Source organism: Prosopis cineraria, unplaced genomic scaffold (assembly GCF_029017545.1).
Source record: "Prosopis cineraria cultivar Desert tree isolate PC_DT_omini unplaced genomic scaffold, ASM2901754v1 PC2, whole genome shotgun sequence".
NCBI classification, from domain to species: domain Eukaryota; kingdom Viridiplantae; phylum Streptophyta; class Magnoliopsida; order Fabales; family Fabaceae; genus Prosopis; species Prosopis cineraria.
In genome coordinates, this window is record NW_026555333.1 from 28,692,386 (window position 1) to 28,706,000 (window position 13,615).

The window sequence follows — 13,615 nt, forward strand, 5'->3', positions numbered from 1 at the left end:
AGAAATTCAAGATGCCAAGCTTCGATAAATATGATGGTACAAGTAACTCAATTTATCATTTGAGGGCCTATTGCACAAAGATGTCCATATGTTCACAAGATGAGAAGTTTCTGATAAACTTCTTTCCCGAAAGCTTAACTGGAGCCGCATTGACTTGGTACATGCAACTAGACCAAACCAAGATTAAAAGATAGAAAGACCTTGTGGATGTTTTCATGAGACAATATAAGTTCAATCTTGATACTGCTCCGACTAGAGAACAATTGAAAGCAATGACTAAAAAATCATCAGAATCATTCAAAGAATATGCTCAAAGATGGAGAATAGTGGCTTCGCAAGTGCAACCTCCAATGGTTAATTCTGAACTTTGCTCGTACTTCATCCGTGCATTGCCTAAGCCATTTTACCAACACATGATAGGAACACATGTCACTTATTTTGCTGATCTAATGGTAATTGGAGAAAGGATTGACATAGGCATACGAGAGGGAAAGATAGCCACTTCTCAAGTTGAAAGTAGTTCACGAAAGAACTATGACTAAAAAAAGAAAGAAGGGAATGTGAACTATATTCAACCTATAAGACAAGCAGCTACCAGTTCTCAAGTCCCTTATCAAATAGAGGGAAGGAATCAAAGACAGCAACAATTTGGGTTCAGGCCTAACAAGCACGGACAGGATGGAGAGAGGAGAAATGTCTAATCCAGGGATAGTCGCCCATGGCCCAATTTTGGATTAACAAATATTGAATTGTACCATAAACTTTTAACAGCCCAATTATTAGGTCCACGACCTTATAAGCCCCTTGGTCCACCTTACCCGGCGTGGTATAATCCAAATGTTATTTGTGAATACCACATGGGTGCACTTGGACACTCAATAGAAGATTGTGTGACATTTAAAAGGAATGTGCTAGACTTGGTTGATTCTAATCATATCCAGCTTAAAGAAGAGGGAAGCTCTACCATTACTACTGATCCACTCCCAGGTCACAAAAAACGAGTCAACGCTATTAAAGAAGAGGATGCGTGTTTCAAAAGCTCCGCAAGGATCAGGATGCCTATGAATGAGCTTTATGCTCACTTAAAGGAGTATGGTGATAGGAAATTAGTCGCTTATCCTCAAAATTACACTAAAGCTAACCCTAATGCAATATAAGGCCAACCCTAGGTCATCTCCCAAGGAATGGTTTTAAGTCTAATTGAAAGTTATTTAGTGAAATAAATTAACCAAAGTTTGTAGGAATTTAGTTATCTAGCTAATTATCTAAACTAATTACCTAATATGCAAGTAATTAAAATGCTAGTGAAAGTGAGTGAAATGAACTTCCCTTTTTACAATAATGGAACCCTAGAGATTAGTTGATTTTGGACTCATTATCTTCTCATGATTAGGCTAAGTTTAGCTTCCCTTTCCTCTTGACTAAAGCTGTCATGACTTAAGAAAATTATCCTACGCCAATTAACCTAATTAGCTAACCTCCCTAGGTCTTAGATTAAAGTCCCTAGTTCAATTAACCAATTGGTGAAGACATTAGTCAAGTGATTCACTCAAAATCCTCTCTCAACAACCATGGTCAAACACATAAATTGAGCAACCACAAGATTATGTCAAGCTACTCAACAACACAAGCATTAACACCAGAAGATTATGTCAAGCTACTCAACAACACAAGCATTAACACCACAAGATTATGTCAAGCTACTCAACAACACAAGCATTAACACCACAAGATTATGCAATATTAACACAAGAAATTCACTAATTGAAAAACACAAGATTATGTGCCAAACAAAGAGTGGCAAAATTCAGTCATGGCTGTCCAAGGAAGAAATTAAATGAAACAATCCTCTCTCTTTACATCAACATCAAATTCAAATTAGAATTTATAAGCTAAGATGATTAGACCCTAGATTAAGGAATCTAACCATCTAGTAAAAAGAGAAGAGGATAGGAAACAAAAGAACTTAGCCAATTTGAAGCTCAAGACTCATCCTCCATCATCATCTCTCTAGGATTCCACAAAGAAACTTAGCCAATCTTCATCTTCAAGAACCCTAGTGATTGCTTGTGAAGGCCAAACTCCATAGCTCTTGAATGATGGAAATGAGCTTCAATCCTTGTGAAAATGGAAGGGATGGAACGAAAATGAAGAGAGGAGAAGAATGGTATGAGTTTTGTGGAGGTTTGGTGGCTGAAAATGGAGGTTAGGGTGCTGGAAAATGAAGAACAAAAGAGAGAAAATGAAGAACACTATGAACAAGAGAGAGAGAATGTGGAAGATGAATGAGATATGTGTTGGATCCCATTTGGGACTTAAAATGGCGTGCTCCTTGGTGTCTCCCAGCAGCTGAAGCTTAATTAAAATAAGGAAAAAGAAATTAAAATGTAAATGGGAGCCTTGTCACACTTGCAAGGTGGCAACTTCCTATTGGTTTGTAGATGATTCCAATGTGTGCCTAATTTTCCATGTGTCATCCACATCATTTTAGCTGATCTAATCCCTCAAAATAATCATAATTCACGTGCAAACCATCAGCCATTGTCCTCAAGGAGTGTTGACCTCAATTGCCCAATTGATGCACAAGTCACATGCCACCTATGTCACATAAATCACATAATTCAATTAAATAGCATATGATATAATAAAATCTAATTCATGTCCAGAATTAAATTCATAATTAGAAGGGAGAATTTATTAAATTAACCAAGTTTCAGGCTGCACAAAATTATATAAAAATTTTCACATAAAGGCAAACCAAAAACTAGGACAAACTAAGACACTTAAGAAAGTGTTGACTTTTTTATTTAATTACTCCCAAACTAAAATGAATTTTAAAAATATAATTTCACCATTCATCAACTGGACATAACATGCACTTTTCAATTTTTCTTGTACATTTTCTCAAAAGTTCATTTTTTGGACCAAAATGCCCCTAGTGCACTGATCTTAGAAACTTAGGCAAAGTTCTAAATCTAATGCAATGTGTGCACTTGAAGGTGATAAATAATTAATAAAATGGTCCTAATTGACAAATAAAAGTGGGTAACAAATGTGTTCTATCAATTCCCCCACACTTAGCTTTTGCACTCCGGGCAAAATCAAGTGAAAAAGGTCCCAAAAGAAACTATAAGACAAAGAAATAAGAGAAAAACATTGTTTCAAGTCACTAAAATACTAGCTCATGAACTTCTACAAATTATCAATCAATGTGGCAATAATTACGAAAGAATTATGCACATCACAAACAAACCCTTACCAAGAATCAATGTCAAAGAGTAAGCCTCTCTAGGTTAAGTGTTTACTCTCATCACTCAAAGTGTATAAGGTATTAAATTTCACTCAAAATTTCTTAGGATAAACCCTACTATGAATTTGTAACCCTTCTACATCTCCATCACTAAATAGCACTTGCAATCAAGAATCAAATGGACTTTATTAGGTTGTGATATAGGTAATGAAAGGATGTCTAAGAAATGCATGTATATAAAAAAAATAGGGTTAGCATCAAAATAATGCTAAATCAAGATATATCCCCTTAATATGCAAAGCATAACCTAACTCAATTGAGTGAACACCTTAACACAATGAGGATGGAAAGAAATGATAAGAAATAATAAAACAAATGGAATGGATGAGCTAGGCAACTTTTTATTTTTATTTTTATTTTTTTTCTTTCTTTTTTTTTTTCTTTCTTCTTTTTTTTTCTTTTTCTAGCAACTTTATTTCTTTTCTTTTTGACTATATTTTTTTTTCAAATCTATCTTTGTTGTTTTTTTTTTTGGTTGCCCCTAACTCTTTGAAAACAATGGAAGTAATGGATAGAGAAATGATAATAGGCATCCACTCATTTGATCTAGGACATGCAATGAATATTAAAAAGACATATAAAAGTGTAACATGCATTCCTTGGGAAAAAATAGGGTGAATATTGTTTTTTTTTAAGAATCAAACCAAAGGCTCAAAGTGGCTAACAAAGGATAATAAATAATAATAGGTTGGCTATTTGGCTCTTGGCTATTTTTTATGAATGCCATCTCTCATCTCCTATCAAACAAGTGCAAGATATATGGTCTTAATTAAGAAGTGAAACAAATTCTAGAGGGTAACATCACTAAGGAATTAATCACACATGAGTGTTTAGCCTCTTCCATGAATGGGTAATATGCCACTCTAATCCATTAATTCAAGGTAAAAGAATGTTCACTTCACACCTATTCAATCCTAAAAATTACCACATCTCAAGAATCAAAATATCCATTCAAGAGCTAGGTAATTAAGTAACCTCAAACAAAACAAAACAAAGAAATTTTTTTTTGAATTTTTTTTTTGCAAAACCAAACAAACAAAACAAAATGTTTATTTCTCTCCCCCACACTTAAATCATGCATTGTCCTCAATGTATGTATAGACTAGTGATAAAATAAGGTGAGATCAATAATGAATGCATAACAAAAGTGTGGTGCAGATATTTTTTTTTTCAAACTAAAACACAAAACAAAGAAGTCAAATAAAGCAAATAAACTCTAATTTTCCTACTAGGTTCATCTCCCCCACACTTGAACTATACCTATCATTAAATATATCAATTAAAGGAAGGTAAAAGCTCAAGGTTAGAGAGATACAACCTTATCATGGTGGTTCAAAAACATGTTGAGAGAAGTCCTCCTCCTTTTGAAGTGATTTGGCATCTTTGTAGAGCTTGCATAGGTGACCATTGATTTGCATAGTGGAACCCGTGGCTTTATTCAAGAGTTGCAAAACCCCATAGGGAAACACCTTGGTCACTAGATATGGTCCCTCCCACTTAGACTTCAACTTGGCATGCTTATGAATAAACCTTGTTTGGAACAAGAGGACTTGATCTCCTTCTTGGAACTTTTTCCTCAAGATTAGCTTGTCATGAAGGATCCTTGTTTTCTCCTTATAGATTCTAGAAGACTCATAGGCATCCAACCTAAGCTCCTCAAGTTCTTGCATTTGAAGAAATCTCTCCTTAGCCGAAAGATGGAAATCCAAGTTTAGTTTCTTGATGGCCCAATAGGCCCTATGCTCTATCTCCACAGGGAGGTGGCAAGCCTTTCCATACACCAATCGAAAAGGAGACATGCCAATGGGAGTCTTATAAGCGGTCCGATAAGCCCACAAAGCATCCTCCAAGTGTAAAGACCAATCCTTCCTATTTGTGTTCACCACCTTGGTTAGGATTTTCTTGACTTCTCTATTTGATACTTCGGCTTGGCCATTAGTTTGGGGATGATATGGTGTAGAGATTTTGTGATGCACCCCATATTTAGCCAAGAGAGCCTTCATCATCTTATTGCAAAAGTGGGATCCTTGGTCACTTACCAAGGCCTTAGGAACTCCATACCTACAAAAAATATTAGATTTGAGAAACTTCAAAACAATCTTAGCATCACAAGTTCTAGTAGGAATGGCTTCAATCCACTTTGAAACATAATCAACACCAAGTAATATGTACTCAAAACTAAAGGATGGTGGAAAGGGACCCATGAAGTCAATGCCCCAAACATCAAAAATCTCACAAAATAAAATGGGTTGTTGAGGCATTTCATGTCTCTTACCCCAACTACTAACCTTTTGACATTTCAAGCATGCTTTACAAAATTCATAAGAGTCTTTAAACAAGCTAGGCCAATACAATCCACAATCTAAAACCTTCCTAGCTGTCTTATTTGAGCTAAAATGACCACCACATGCATGAGAGTGACAAAATTCAAGAACAGAAGGCACATCAACATCATCAACACACCTCCTAATCACTTTATCACTACAAATCTTCCACATCAAAGGTGGTTCCCAAATGTAAAATCTAGACTCTCTTTTCAATTTTTCAATGGCAAAACGTGAAGCACAAGGAGGCAAGACTCTACACTCAATATAGTTAGCAAAAGAGGCATACCATGGAGGCTTAGATGAAATGGCACACAATGCCTCATCAGGAAATGAATCACAAGGAATAGTAGGGTTAGAGTTTACCATAGTAGCTTTTAAATGAGGTAGTCTAGACAAATGATCCGCTACTTGATTGGTAGAACCACTCCTATCCCTTATCTCCACATCAAATTCTTGCATTAAGATCACCCATCGAATCAAGCGAGGCTTAGAATCTGTCTTCTTAAACAAGTACCTCACAGCAGCATGGTCAGTGTACACAACAACTTTAGAGTTAAGAAGATATGATCTAAATTTATCAAGTGCAAAAACAATAGCAAACAACTCTTTCTCAGTTGTGGTGTAATTAACCTGAGCTGAATCTAGGGTCCTAGATGCATAAGCAATCACATATGATAACTTGCCCTCTCTTTGACCAAGCATAGCTCCCACAGCAAAATTAGAAGCATCACATGACAACTCAAAAGGTAAAGACCAATTTGGGGCTTTAAGAATGGGAGGGGAAATGAGCATGCTTTTCAAAGTGTCAAAACTCCTTTTGCAAGCATCATCAAAAACAAAATCAACATCTTTTTGTAAGAGTTTAGACATAGGCAAAGCAATTTCACTAAACCCCTTTATAAATCTCCTATAAAAGCCTGCATGTCCCAAAAATGATCTCAAATCTTTCAAACAAACAGGATATGGCAAAGAAGCAATCACATCTACTTTGGCCTTATCCACCTCTATGCCATTGGAAGAAATCAAATGGCCTAAAACAATTCCTTTATCTACCATGAAATGGCATTTTTCAAAGTTAAGCACAAGCTTCTTTTCAATGCACCTACCAAGCACTTTATCTAAAGAATGCAAGCATGAATCAAAGGACTCACCATACACAGTAAAATCATCCATAAAGACTTCCATGCAATGTTCAATAAAATCACAAAATATGGACATCATGCATCTTTGAAAAGTACCAGGTGCATTGCAAAGACCAAAAGGCATCCTCCTATAGGCAAATGTACCAAAGGGGCATGTAAAGGTAGTCTTATCTTGGTCACTAGGAGCTATAGGAATCTGAAAATACCCACTAAACCCATCTAGGAAGCAATAATGGGACTTGGAAGCCAATCTCTCAAGCATTTGATCAATAAAAGGCAAAGGAAAATGGTCCTTCCTAGTCACATTATTGAGCTTCCTATAGTCTATGCACACTCTCCAAGCATTTTGAACTCTAGTTGGAACAAGCTCTCCTTTCTCATTTTTTACCACAGTAATCCCCCCTTTCTTAGGTACAACTTGGGTTGGAGACACCCACTCACTGTCAGCTATAGGATAGATGATCCCAGCACTAAGTAGCTTAACAACCTCTTTCTTTACCACATCTAAAATCAATGGGTTAAGTCTCCTTTGTGGTTGCCTAATGGGCTTAGCATTGTCCTCAAGAAAAATTTTATGTGTGCACACAATAGGGTCAATACCAGGAATGTCAGCCAAAGTCCAACCAATAGCATGTATGTTCTTTCTCAACACATCAAGTAATGCATTTTCTTCCTCAAGAGATAAAGAGTTAGAAATTATTACCGGAAGCTTCTCATTCTCAATGAGATATGCATACTTGAGATTGGATGGTAAAGGCTTCAACTCCAAGGTAGGTGGCTCTACACAAGAGGGAATGAGCTTCTTCAAGTCTAATTTGGTGGAATATTCCATGGTACTATCTTGTCTTTTAGGCTTCTCACTTGTTTTTGATTTCTCCTCTTCTTTCTTTACAGCCTCCCCCTTTTCTTGCAACTTGTCCTCAAGTGCTTGGACTTGAGCCACGGCCTCGACATGTGAAAGTGTAGAATTTTCCTCCAATAGCTTGGGAATCCTAAGAACATCAAGCTCGAGTGGAGAAAAACTCATAGATTCGGCCTTAATGGCTTTAGTACCTACAACACAAGAAGATATACCCTTCTCAAGCATTTCAAGATCAAGCATAGGAGATATTTTAAACAAATCATGAGAAGAAGTAGTTGCATCATTCAAGCATGCATCAATCTCTAAACAAATAGGACAACTACATCCATCAATACATGTAGTAGTAACAAGAGACAAATCATCATCAACATGTGAGAAAGAATCAAGCATGTGAGACTCACAAGCATCATGAAGCAATAACTCAATGGAACTTACACCTAACAAAGAATAATCCTCAAAAGGATGTTTCATTGCTTCATATATATTAAAAATAACATGATCCTCTCCACATTTCAAAATCAAACTACCTTTTTCCATGTCAATCAATGTACGGGCAGTCCTCATAAATGGCCTTCCTAAAATCAAAATATCATCCCCACTCCCTTCTTTTGACATATCAAGCACATAGAAATCCACAGGAAATAATAGACCTTTAACACAAACCAACAAGTCTTCTACTACTCCATGTGGTCTTCTAACACTTCTATCCGCTAATTGGCATATCATAGGTGTCTTATGCATGCAATCAAGACTCAAGGCATGATAAATTGAAAGAGGCATAACATTAATGGCTGCACCTAAGTCTATCAATGCATGAGAAAAATGTGTGTTGCCAATCTTGCATGGAATTGTGAAGGAACCGGGGTCCTCACATTTTATAGGGAGTTGAGGCTTCATGATAGCACTCACAGATGAGGGTAATTGTACCCTTGCATTAGGCCTAAATTTTCTTTTATTTGTACAACAATCTTTCAAAAATTTGGCATACTTAGGAAAGTTCTTAACTACATCCATCAAGGGTACATTAACATGAATCTTGTGGAAGAAATCATATACCTCTTGATCAAATTGTCCCTTTACTTGCTTAGGGACCACTTGTGCTTGTGGAAAAGGAAGCTTCTTCATAATCTCTTGACTTTGCTTTCCTTCTTCCTTCCTTGAACTCTCCTTTCTTGTTTCACTTTGCTCGGCCTCTCCCTCTTTTTCCTTACTAAACAACTCGGCCATAGTCCCCTTTTCCACCTTAGATGGTGGTTGCTCACATATGATCTCCTCAATGTTTTCATCCTCATCATCTCTACAAAAAGATGCATCATTAGGAGCAAAAGAAGAACTAGAAACATTAACATCAATTGAAGAATTTAAAGAGGGCTTCTCGGCCTTCCCTTGTCTTTTGTCTTCTTGTACTCTTTCTCCCAACTCCTTGCCACTCCTCAATGTGATAGCATTAAGATTAGCTTTAGGATTAGCAACGGTGTTGGATGGTAATGTAGAGGCTTGAGCATTGGCTGCACTTAATTGGTTAGCAAGCATATTCATTTGAGAAGTAAGGGCATCAATTTTAGAGTTCATGTTCTCACACTTGTTACCCATACTCTCTACCTTGTTCCCTAAGCCATCATACATGTTTTTATACAAAGAGTTCATTTCAATCAACTGCTTACGTAACACATTCACATCATTAGAAGAGTTCGAATTAGAAGAACTCTCAATTGGAACAAGCCTCCTATCACTATAAGAATTAGAAGAAGGTGTAAGAGAATTACCACTTGGATTGTAGCTTTGAGAAGAGCTACCTTGAGACAAATGAGGTGGAGGGTCACGGCCAAAGGTGTTTTGATAGGATCCTCTTTGTTGATTGTCTTGTAAAGCCACATTTGGATTTGAATAGGAGAAATTAGGATGGTCTCTCCATGAAGGGTTGTAAGTATTAGAATAAGCTCCTTGCCCTTGCCTCCCACCATAGGATTGTTTTCCATTGTAGATAGCATTTACTTGTTCAAACTTAATAGGACAATTGCTTTCTACATGCATAGGTGAGTCACAAAAAGTACAAGAATAAGGGACAAGTGCTTGAGAAGTACTTACATTGCTCACTTGAGATATTTGTGGAGCCAACATTCTCCCAATCTTGGCAGCTAGCAAGTCCACATATGAATCATTAAGAACTGAGGAACCTACCATATTCACATTTCTCTTTTCCCTTGTAGAGTATTGAGCACCACTTGAAGCCATCTTGTCAATTAGTTCCCAAGCCTTTAAGGAAGTGAGGTCAATCAAGCATCCACCACTAGCGGCATCAATGTTAACTTTGTCTCTTGGAATCAAGCCCTCATAGAAATATTGGACTAAATTCTCACTAGAAATTTGATGGTGTGGGCATTTAGCCAAAAGGCCTTGGAATCTAGTCCAATACTCATAGAGACTCTCATCCTCTCCTTGTTGGACCCCATAGATTTGCTTTCTCAAATTGGTGACCTTGGAATTTGGAAAGAATTTATCTAAGAAGAGTCTTCTTAGCTCGGCCCATGTGCTCACTTTCACATAAGAAGGGTAGTTGAAATACCACTCCTTTGCTAAACCTTCAAGAGAAAATACAAAAGCCTTAGCTTGAACATCATCAACATTTACATGCATAGGCTTCATAGTATCACAAACCAATAGGAAAGTATGCAAAAACCTATGACAATCCTCTCCTGGTAACCCATGAAATTTAGGCAATGCATTAATCAAGGAGGATTTAATTTCAAATTGAACATTAGTAGGAGGAACATATAAGCCATAAGGATTATCATGCCAATTAGGTTGAGTTAATTGCCTAATGCTCCTCTCCTCTCTAGGGTTATGCAAGCCTTCAAATTCATTATTAACATGGCCATCATCATGCAAATTCTCATTCCCATTCCCATGGCCCTCATTATGCACATGCTCATGTCCTAAGATACCTTCCATTGTTGAATTACAAACCAAATGAGAATCAAGAATAGGTTGTGATCTTCTCAATCTAGAAATAGTTCTTTCAATTTCTGGATCTAATTCAACAAAAGAGGTATGTTTTCTTCGGGTCATGCACTAATCAAGCTCAAGAAAATTAAGAACAAAGAACAAACTAAACTAAAATGCAAATCAACATGAAACAATTCAAAACACACAAAAGCAAGAGAAATAATTTTTTTTATTTTTTTATTAAACTCAATAGCAACAAAATGAAAAAAAAATAACACCAAACAAGTAGAAAGAGAGTTAGAAATGCTCAATCAAGAAGCTTTGGCAATTCTGGAATTCGCACAGTAGGCTCTCTGGAGACAGTGAACTTGTGAATTTTCTATCAGCAAATCCACATGATAAATTCCCCTGAAACTTTTATGAGAAACACAAGAGATATACAGGAAAATTATATAAAACTTTTAGATTAAAAATCCTTCCCAATCGTTCCCAGAATTTTTCACAAGTTGGTCCTCAAGTCTGGAGAAACAGGATTTCGTCCAGAAGACCTTCAGAGCTTCTAACAAACTTTCAAATAGGAAAATGGAAAAATTGAAGAAAATCCTAAACACAAGAAACAAAGATAAGACAGCGATAAGAAAAATGAAACTGGAATCAATCAATTTGAACGCACAAAGAGGAAGATATGCTAACTCAAAGTTGAAACAGGGTTTTGGGAATCCTCTGTAATGGCTCCCTGGACCTTGTTAGATTGTAAAATTTCCACAGGACACTTCCCACGTCCAAAATTGACCAAACCAATTTTAAAGTGAAGCTAGGATATAGAGCTTTCAATGAAATAAATTTCACGTTCAAATTCCCTCAGACTCATTCCCAGTTAATTTTTCAATTTCAGACAGAGACACTAGAAACAGAGTATTTTCAGCTCTACACCAAACCAACGAAAATTGCACTAATTTTTTTCTTTTTCAAAACAGAATAAAAACACTCAAAACACACAAAAAACACTAAACAAAACACAAAAAAAAATTTTTATAATTTTTCAAAAAATTTTCCAGGAACACTAAAAATGTAAATTAAGTACTAAACAACCTTAGAATTAAACTTAAACCATTCCCCGGCAACGGCGCCAAAATTTTGATAGGAAATTAGTCGCTTATCCTCAAAATTACACTAAAGCTAACCCTAATGCAATATAGGGCCAACCCTAGGTCATCTCCCAAGGAATGGTTTTAAGTCTAATTGAAAGTTATCTAGTGAAATAAATCAACCAAAGTTTGTAGGAATTTAGTTATCTAGCTAATTATCTAAACTAATTACCTAATATGCAAGTAATTAAAATGCTAGTGAAAGTGAGTGAAATGAACTTCCCTTTTTACAATAATGGAACCCTAGAGATTAGTTGATTTTGGACTCATTATCTTCTCATGATTAGGCTAAGTTTAGCTTCCCTTTCCTCTTGACTAAAGCTGTCATGACTTAAGAAAATTATCCTAAGCCAATTAACCTAATTAGCTAACCTCCCTAGGTCTTAGATTAAAGTCCCTAGTTCAATTAACCAATTGGTGAAGACATTAGCCAAGTGATTCACTCAAAATCCTCTCTCAACAGCCATGGTCAAACACATAATTGAGCAACACAAGATTATGTCAAGCTACTCAACAACAAGCATTAACACCACTATGTCAAGCTACTCAACAACACAAGCATTAACACCACAAGATTATGCAATATTAACACAAGAAATTCACTAATTGAAAAACACAAGATTATGTGCCAAACAAAGAGTGGCAAAATTCAGTCATGGCTGTCCAAGGAAGAAATTAAATGAAACAATCCTCTCTCTTTACATCAACATCAAATTCAAATTAGAATTTATAAGCTAAGATGATTAAACCCTAGATTAAGGAATCTAACCATCTAGTAAAAAGAGAAGAGGATAGGAAACAAAAGAACTTAGCCAATTTGAAGCTCAAGACTCATCCTCCATCTTCATCTCTCTAGGATTCCACAAAGAAACTTAGCCAATCTTCATCTTCAAGAACCCTAGTGATTGCTTGTGAAGGCCAAACTCCATAGCTCTTGAATGATGGAAATGAGCTTCAATCCTTGTGAAAATGGAAGGGATGGAACGAAAATGAAGAGAGGAGAAGAATGGTATGAGTTTTGTGGAGGTTTGGTGGCTGAAAATGGAGGTTAGGGTGCTGGAAAATGAAGAACAAAAGAGAGAAAATGAAGAACACTATGAACAAGAGAGAGAGAATGTGGAAGATGAATGAGATATGTGTTGGATCCCATTTGGGACTTAAAATGGCGTGCTCCTTGGTGTCTCCCATCAGCTGAAGCTTAATTAAAATAAGGAAAAAGAAATTAAAATGTAAATGGGAGCCTTGTCACACTTGCAAGGTGGCAACTTCCTATTGGTTTGTAGATGATTCCAATGTGTGCCTAATTTCCCATGTGTCATCCACATCATTTTAGCTGATCTAATCCCTCAAAATAATCATAATTCACGTGCAAACCATCAGCCATTGTCCTCAAGGAGTGTTGACCTCAATTGCCCAATTGATGCACAAGTCACATGCCACCTATGTCACATAAATCACATAATTCAATTAAATAGCATATGATATAATAAAATCTAATTCATGTCCAGAATTAAATTCATAATTAGAAGGGAGAATTTATTAAATTAACCAAGTTTCAGGCTGCACAAAATTATATAAAATTTTCACACAAAGGCAAACCAAAAACTAGGACAAACTAAGACACTTAAGAAAGTGTTGACTTTTTTATTTAATTACTCCCAAACTAAAATGAATTTAAAAATATAATTTCACCATTCATCAACTGGACATAAAATGCACTTTGTCAATTTTTCTTGTACATTTTCTCAAAAGTTCATTTTTTGGACCAAAATGCCCCTAGTGCACTGATCTAGAAACTTAGGCAAAGTTCCAAATCTAATGCAATGTGTGCACTTGAAGGTGATAAATCATTAATAAAATGGTCCTAATTGACAAATAAA

At 36.1% G+C, this 13,615-nt stretch overlaps 1 non-coding gene across 1 annotated transcript; it reads left to right on the top strand.

Annotated features, from left to right (window-relative positions):
- Positions 1 to 10,006: 10,006 nt before the first annotated feature.
- Positions 10,007 to 10,113, top strand: LOC129304297 (small nucleolar RNA R71). The gene has a single exon (XR_008591663.1). It is a non-coding gene; the product is annotated as a small nucleolar RNA R71 (small nucleolar RNA).
- Positions 10,114 to 13,615: the final 3,502 nt, after the last annotated feature.